This window comes from Bubalus bubalis, chromosome 14 (assembly GCF_019923935.1).
Source record: "Bubalus bubalis isolate 160015118507 breed Murrah chromosome 14, NDDB_SH_1, whole genome shotgun sequence".
NCBI lineage: Eukaryota > Metazoa > Chordata > Mammalia > Artiodactyla > Bovidae > Bubalus > Bubalus bubalis.
The window spans coordinates 26,500,888-26,510,208 of NC_059170.1; positions in this window are offsets into that span (position 1 = coordinate 26,500,888).

Consider the following 9,321-nt stretch of genomic DNA (forward strand, 5'->3'; position numbering starts at 1 on the left):
GATGATGCTGTTTTGTGCTTTCATTAGGTTTAATTTTATAGTTCTTTTCTCTTGATGGCTCATGAGACTGGTGTCCGTGTAGCTAATGCCATCTCTTTCTAGAGTAAAAATTATGAGGAAAAAAAGTTACAGGGAAAAAGGAAGAGCGGAAGGGAATAACAGTAGGGTAGGTATGGTAGGGGAGAACCGTGGTAGAAGAGTTTGTGTGACAGCCCCGAGAACTGGTTTTGCCTCCTCTGAATGCCCATCCCCCGTGCAGACCATAGGACACCACTCAGCCCTGATTGCATCTGTCTTGCACTGTGCTCGAACAATTCCCCGTCTTTTCCTTCATCTCCCTGGCAAATCACTGGCTTTTAAAGTGCAGAGACTGTGTCACACTCCTGCCTGCCCCTGGGCCCGAGCACAATGGTCCTGAGTTGCCAGGTGATTGATGGATTCATCTCTTGTGGGCTTAACGGCGATCACATGACTGTACCTGACTTCAGCGTTTGACACAAATTAATCATTTATTCATGGTATTGAGGAAAAGGCAGACAGGGCTCAGGATTTTCTTTCCATCAGACTCTCCAGAGATCTCATTCCTTCTAGGTCTGTGGTGGCCACAGCAGGGAGTGGGGACAGCTGGTCTGCCATGGGGAAATTTGAGCTGCTGAGGTTAGACTGCATGGGAGGGAAGCAGCCTTGCTAGAAAACTCGATGTGTGACCAGCTCTGGTAAAATAAGTATGTATTTGTATCTTATTTCTTCTATAGAATAATAACTCCAGTAGGGATGGTGATGACTGTTGCTGCAACGTTTCACCAATTAGTAAACATTGATATTGCGAGTTCTGAGGCAGACACGCTGCCTCAGAACAGGAAGTCTTGGCCGTCCAGGGGCAGGTCTGATTCAGGTGAGGCTAACCCAGGACCTCAGAAGTCACCGTGGACCTGCTTCTCTCCATGGCCCCATCCTGTCTTCCATGGAGGTGGCTTCTCTTCTCCAGAAGCCCCAGCTGTGTTGCCCAGCTTATCACTGTCTCTGCTTGGGGTCACGTGCCCATCCCTGAGCTTAGCACCCATCCAGAGGGTGGGACTGCAATGTTTGGGTTTTAAAGTCAAACAGACCTGGATTAAAATCCTGATGCCCCCTCTCCCCTGTTACCATGAGAGCCTTGGCAAGTCACTTCCCCATTCTGTCTTCAGTTTCCTCATCTTTGAAATGGGGAACAACAGTATCCACTTGGAAGAGTTGTTGTTAGGATTAAAGGAGAGAATGCACAGAAGGAGCTGAATGCATTTGTGAAGATGCCACTAAGTGTCAGAAGGCCCTGGAGTAGGCTTTGAAGCCCCAGCAGCAAATAAGAACATGTGGTCCGTGTCTTCTAGTAATGTCACGGGGGCAACAATCACTCACCAGATCATCCCAGAAACAGGCATGTGGTCACAGCTCTGAAAAACACTAAGAGGGACAAACCCAAGGTCTTCCCAGGAGCATCAGGAAAGGGAGACCCCCACCCAGCCTGAGAAGGCAGGGAGGTTGACCACCCTCAATCTGGGATCAGAAGGTAGATCAGATGATGCTATGGGAAGTAACTAACAGACTGGTCTTGCTGCTTTTCCCAGAAAGAGCCATGTTCCTTCCTGCCCTGCCATTCCGTGTGTCTGTAATGTTCTCCCGTGTCTCTGCATGGCCTGGCTTTCTCCTTTAGCTCTGCGTCTCTGCTCAAAAGTCCCATCCTCAGAACAACCTCCCTTTCTACTCTGCTCGAAACAGGGGCCCCTCTGATAAACCATAATGGAAAAGAATATATGTATGTATCACTGTGTCACTTTGCTGTACAGCAGAAATTAACACAATATTGTAAATCAGCTATACTTAATTTTTTTTAATAAAAAAGAATAAAAGAATCAGGGCCCACTCCCTATGCTCTTTGTCACTCTTACTCTTTCGGCTATGCATTTTTCTTCATGGCACTTATCGCAACCCCAAATCATATGGATTAATTGTCTCTTATGTCTTGGTTATTGTCTTTCTCACCAATAGCCCGCAGGCACCATGGAAGCATCCATCTCATTTAAGTCCTAATATTAGTACCTAATAGAATAGTGTCTGGCTCCTGACAGGTTCTTCATGAATGGTTGTTGAATGAATAAAGAAACACACTCAGGACCCTTTTAAATGCAATTGCATTGTAGTGCCTGTGGACCTCTCTGGAAACTAAGAGTTTAATCCTAAAGGTTTTTTTTTAAAAAGGCAAACTATTTCTTTTTCCTCCCCTAATCCATCACCCCTTCCCTATGGGAGTTTGCTGCCACTCAGGGCTCCCTGGCTCTGAGAAAGTATCAGCTCAAATCCTGGCCTCTCTGGATTTCTGAACTTGGCTTACGACTTCGAGACTCAATTCATAACTCTTTTGTTTAACTGGTGTCCTGCTGAGGCGGCTTTCTCTAGTCTTTTAGAAGGAAATCATTTTTATAGGAGAAAATATGGAGCTCATTAAAAATATGATTGTGAAATATCTTTCAGAAGAAAATGCATCCATGCCATAACCTGAGGGGTTCTGTAGAGTCCCTTCTTTATTCTAACTTTGGAAAGTTCCAGAATCAGGCGACCCCCTCTCCCCCGCCAAAATTTCTTCTTCCCCCCATTTGTTTTCACATCCCTCTCACCCTTGATCTCTTTACTTCTCTTGAGAGTCTGGACCATTCCCCAGGTGTGCGGGAGACCTAGATGAGAAGAAAAGTGTGTGACAAATCAGGGAATTTAGGCAACTGGAACGTGCCTTTTTTTCCCTCTGACCCTGGGAACAAAAGGTTAAAGATTCCCATGGAAGGAAATAAAGTCATCTGTTTGTGGGAGGAAAAAAAAATCCAAACCTCAGTAACTGTGACTCACCTGTACTCTATAAAAAAAAGAAAGTGAAATTGCACAGTCGTGTCCGACTCTTTGCGACCCCATGGACTGTAGCCTATCAGGCTTCTCTGTCCACGGGATTTTCCAGGCAAGAGTACTGGAGTGGGTTGCCATTTCCTTCTCCAGGAGATCTTCCTGACCCAGGGATTGAACCCAGGTCTTCTGCACTGCAGGCAGACTCTTTACCCTCTGAGCCACTAGGAAGCCTGTATTCTAAATTCCTGTATTTTTAATCGCCGATTCTGATGCTTGGCAATATTGGCAACTTGGGTTTGGAGCCCAAGTTTGCGATCAACTCAGCCAACATTTGCTGATTTCTCAGGGTCAATTTTACCTACCATTTTAAGCATGTTAGAGGGTTTAAGTTCCTGTCTGCTGTTGGTTGCAGATGGGCCCAATTTCATGCCCTTGACCCTGTGATCTTGCTGTGTCCTCCTCCCCAGTCCTGGGGTTTGGCCAAGGGAGTTGCTTTGGCCAATGAGATGCTCACAGACATGGCATCAACAGAGGCTTGAGAAGGCTCAGTGTGTTGGGTTTTCTCTCTCTGGAATCCTGTCTACTGCTGTGGGAAGGACCTGCTGGGGCTGGTCTGCTGGTGTTAAGGATTATGAGAACAGAGCTGAGTCATTTTTGTTGTCTCAGTCAAAGTCAAGCTGGTTCCCCAGCAATCAGATGACCCCCAGATAGATGAGTGAGCCCAATAAGATCACAGAGCTGCTTGGCCAATGAGTGTTACAGTATGGGGGATGTTTGTTATGCATACTATTGTATAACTAGATAATGAAAAAACCACCCTCAAAGGACTTCCAATGGCTCAGGAAAGAAAATTCTGCACACAACTGTAACCATTATAACTACTCCATGGCTGGATAGCATGTACTAAATGCTTATTTATTTTGCTCAAGCCCATTATTCAATACTTCATCTATAGTCTCACTGAATCCACTAAGTAGCTACTACTCCTATTCCCATTTCAAAGATATGGAAGCTGAGACTCAGAGAGATGGAGTGAACTGGCCGAGGTCACACAGCTAGGCAAGGTTAGGAGGAGTCAGTATTTCAATTTAGTTCCGTTCAACCCCACGCCCACAGTGCTGCAAGTTTTCTTAACTGCAGATCTAAGTATTTCAGCAGCTCTAAAAGAGTTGGAAGGTACTCCCTTTAAACAAGCAAATCAGAACTTTCTAGAAGGGGCAACATTTGGGCTTTGAAGTGGCTTTGGGCAGGATTCGTGAGTGTTTTGTGAGTGTTTTTATTCTGCAAACCGATTGAGGCATTCTGACAGCTGCTGGAATCAAGTTTCCCAAATGCAGTGGTTGGTTGCCTTTGCTGGACACGGGAACTTGCCTCTATCTGAGCTTTAGAAGGATACAGTTTGTGAGAAATTCCTCTGATAAAAGTCAAGGCTACTTCAAGGTAAGTAAAAGGAGCAGGTGTGTTTGTGGCATGTTGACTTAACTTGCTCAAAAGTCTTTCTCCCATTAATCTGATGGGATGCCTGAAATTCCCACATTTAGGTAAGGTACTGGAGATAAGATGAGAGTGGGTGTGTGTATGTGAGTGGTCTGAGTAGGGGCTCCAGGAGAGGGTGGGAAAGGCATGAGATGGAGGCATTGCTGAAGGAAAATAGGAAATGAAATGTCGAGCAGACACTCCCAGACTAAATCTACTTCTGCCGAGAAGATGCTGGAGAAGGTGGAGTCTCTGTACCCTTCCATCAGGCAACAGTCCCTCTACAACTTGACGCTTGTGCCAGGCAACCACGAAGCTCTGGGTTGGCTTTGCATTTTACGGTTATATATCATGCCACTTCATGGTTCACATAGATCCCCCACCCCATCCTGTGTAGTGTCTGCTACCACAAGAAATGGATTTTGAGCAGACACTCATGTCTTTTGCCTGTGGGAAGTATGGAACCTCAGAAGTTCTAGAAAAGCTTTAAATATTTATTTTGATAGTTCTTCTTGTCCCCAACCAGTCAACTAACATGACGTTCTTCTATGTTCTTTTTTTTTAAGTTTAAAATTTTTTTTATTTTGTATTGGGGTATAGCCAATTAACAATGCTGTGATAGTTTCAGGTGGACAGCAAAGGGACTCAGCCATACATATACATGTACTCATTCTCCCTTAAACTCCCCTCTCATCCAGACTGCCACATAACACTGAGCAGAGTTCCCTGTGCTACACAGTAGGTCCTTGATGATTATTCACTTTATATATATGCTACTCTTTCTTGAGACAACCACCAGTAGCCAGATCTATCACCAGCTGCTACTCCCTGACCCCTCACCCCGTACCAGTTGTCTTGACAACTTACTCCAATGTCACAATGACTTGAGACAAACCATATCAGGGTGCTTATGACTGCGAGTGGCAGAAATCTAATTTGAACTGGCTTTACAAAGATGGAAATGTAGTGGCTGATGTAGTTGAAAAGTCCAGGGTGTCATGTTGGATGCAGGGGCTCAAGACTTAGTCTTTTTTTTTTTTTTTTTTTAAGACTTAGTCTTATCTCCCTACTTCTGCTTTGTACTTCTCTCTTTGTATTGGCTCTGTTCTTGGACAGATTTTTTTTTTCCCCCTTCATGGTGACAAGATGGCTGCCAGCACCTCCCAGCTTCCATCTGGTCCTCTTAAGCAAGTCCATGGAAAAAGAGAAGAGTTTCCCACCCAAAGTCCCAGAACTGAATCTCACTGACTCTAATAGGACTGGGTTTACCTCATGGGCCTGTATCTGAACCAATCTCTGTATTTTAAGAGTTAATTTCCTCTTGCTGCTGTAGCAAATTACCTCAAATGGAGTGGCTTTTTAAAAAGCAAGTTTATGATCTTATAATTCTGGAGATCTGCCTGTCTCAAACATGATGTGATGCCCTCATTGGTTAATCTAGAGACACAAGCCTGGCCTTGGAGCCCCACCCAAACCATATAGTGTTGGAGGGGCTGTTTTCCAGGGGAAGATGTAGTCTGAACCAGAGCTGAAGGACAGGATGCCCAAGGGGCTGCAACAACAAGCGTCCATAATAGGAAACAAAGGAAAGACTCTGGTGCTTTTGAACAAGTTTTTGTTAGACTTGCCATCAGATTCCTTTTAGCCCATAGAGTTGGCAGTGCTGAAGTCTGGAATTCATTGTGATCAATTTATTTCACTGAGAACTTTATGTCACTTTTAAAGCAAGAAATTTAGAGCTTGGTACCTTCACCAGTGGGTCTCAGTGACTACATGAAGCTGAGGCGGTACACAGCTAAGACTTGGACAGCATGAAAAAGCACTTAATTGTCTGACTTCTGGGCAAGTTCAAGGTTTCCGCTGGTGAGGTCGGGCGAAAGGAAGAAAGTCCAGGATAGTGGAAAACTACATAACGTATTATGTTACTCTCAGTTAAATCCCCTAATTTTAAGGGAAAACAATCTTCAAAAGAGTCATAAAGCACATGAAGAGGCATCTTGAGGGGAGGCTTATCTAGATAAATCACAATATTCTTAGCAGCTGGATTTCGAGTCAAAATTTAAGTGAGAGGTAGTCTCAAAGATCTAGCTGCACATCTACCAGCTTGGAAAAAGCCGAAAAATAAGCCAAAGGACCTTAGCCATGCAGTTGGCTGTGGCTCAACTGCAGTTGAGAGAAGTGTCTGGACAGATCACTTCTCTTAGAAGCGCATCTGATGGCAGAGACAGCAAAGGATGACCAAGGAGGGTTGGGGACTCGAGAAAGGGGGAAGGACCCTTCCTCAATGTCCTCTGCAGGGGAAGCACACAATCACCACTCCTTCCATGACCTTTCATCAGAGATGATGGGAATAAAGCAACAAGTGACTTGCTGATGACACCCAGAAGGAAACGAGTCTGATTATCAGCCTGGGGTATGCATGGTATAAGCTCTAGAGGCAGTGCTGCCTGGTTATGAGCTCTGTCCCCAGAAGTGGATGGAACTGCATGTGAATCCTGACTCTTTCAATTAACAGCTGTGTGACTGTGAAACATTCACTTTAACCTTTCTGAGCCTTCATTTTTAATCTGTAAAAGGAGGATTAACGATGGTACAAATTAGCATTAGCATTTACAAGTCAGCATTAGGCAAAACAATAATTAAAGCCCTCACCACCAGCTTGTGAATTATAGATTTCCTTTGCACACAGTGTAGCCTGGAGCCCTGGAAGACTGGTGGTGTCCAGCCCGGAGTTTTTTCAGTTGAAAGCAACAGAATCCCAAATAAACTTTAAAAAAACAAGAAACTGCAAGCTATTTACAAATGAAAGGTACAGGGATGGTGTGGATTTTAGGCCCAGTTGGATCCAGGGGCTCAAATCAGGTCACCACCCAGCTTCTCCAGCTCTTGACTCCAATTTTTAATTTAAAATAATTTAGAGAGAAATTTATATTGCTACCACATGTGCCATAAACAAAAGATAAATATTAAATTAAATGCAATGAAAGCAATATCACAAAGTCCTAAGTACAACAACAAAAAAACCCTCAAACAACCCAATTAAAAAATGGGCATAGGACTTGAACAGACATTTCTCAAAAGAAGATATATACTTACAAACAATAAACACATGAAAAGATGCTAAGCATCAATAATCATTAAAGAAATGCAAGTCAAAACTCTTGGGTTGGCCAAAAATTGATTTGGGTTTTTCCATATTATCTTATGGGACCACTTCATAACCATTCAGATGGCTACTGTTTAAAGAAAACAAACAAAAACTAGCAAATGTTGGGGAGAATATGAAGGAATTGGAACTCTTGTGCACTGTTAGTGGGAGTCTAAGATGGTATAGCCATTGCGGAAAATGATATGGGAGTTACTCAGTGGCTCAGTGGTAAAGAATCTGCCTGCAATGCAGGAAACTGCCTACAATGAAAGAAACGTGGGTTTGATCCCTGGGTCAGGAAGAGCCCCCCAAGAAGGAAATGGCAAGCCACTCCAATATTCTTGCCTGGGAAATCCCATGGTCAGAGGAGCCTGGCAGGCTACAATCCATGGGGTCGCAAGAGTTGGACACGACTTAGCAACTAAACCACCACCACCACCACCAGAAAATTTAAAATTGAATTACATAATAATCCAGCAGTTCTAATTCTGTGTATGCACCCAAAAGAAATGAAAGCCGGGTCTCAAAGAGACGTCTGTACACCATGTTCATAGCAGCTTTATTCACATTACCTGAAACATGGAATCCAAGTGTCTACTAAAGGATGAATGGATAAGCAGTCTAACCATAGAATAGAATATCATGCAGCCTTAATAGGGAAGGAAATTCTGACACCTGCTACAACATGGCTGAAACTTAAAGACATTATGCTATGTGCAATAGGCCAATCACAAAAGGACCAACATTGTATGATTCCACTTATATGAGGAACTTAGAGTAGTCAAAATCATAGAGACAGCTTCATTAGAGAATGATGGTTTCCAGGGGCTTGTGGAGGGGAGGATGAGGAGTTAATGTCTGATGGGGATAAAGTTTTAGTCCAAGATGAAAAGAGTTATGGACATGGATGCTAGTGATGGTTGCCCAAACTTAGGAATATATTTCATGCCACTAAACTGTATACTGAAAAGCGGGTAAGATGGTAGATTTTATGTTATGCATATTTTACCCCAATTAAGAAAAAATCTGGGGAAAAATTCTTATCTAGATTCTGTGGCCTGCCCAAGACTCTAAGCATGAAAATGAGAGATAGAATGTTAAAGACACACCCAACTGTGGAGTGTCCTCAGCATAGTCAGTAGGACTGAAGGAGTAGAGGAAGGAAGACCTTCCTCACCTGGAGGGGATGCTGTGGAGCGTCATGGTGGGCACACTGCATCACAGTCCTCAACTGCTGAAGGACCTGCCTCTTCTGACCCTCCATCTGATTATACTTCTCTCAACTTGGGTGATGACTCCTAGTCTTAGCCCTGTGTCCTTGGCCCTCTTATCCCTGGACTTCCCCTCTCAACTAGATTACAGGACTCTGAGGGCAGGGCCAGCACCATGCTAGTGTTCTGTAGCTTGCACGTGCCTGGCAGGCACCCAGGGTGTGTTAGTTTTAGTCCAAGTTGTGGAAGGCAGCAGACCCAGTGAGTGGTCCAAGAGCTCCTGTGTCTGAACATACCAGGAAACCACCTTCTACCCCTTTTCTCTTTTTTGGCTGATTAATATATTTTCTATTTCTCCAGCCATCCTACAATCCAAGATTTTTTTATTTTGTAGGTGATGGATATTCTAAGTCCAAGGAGAGAGATATAATGAGGTGATCCAGATCCTAGCCTGGTAGGAGCAGAAGATAATCCTAGTCTTGGGCTTTTCTAATTTTCAAAGTGTGGAACACAGAAAATGAAGCAGAGACCCCTACAGAGTATTTGCCTTGTTTGGTGACAAATGACCCTAAAAGAGGGGTTTTCCAGGTGGGTGCTAGTGGTAAGGAACCC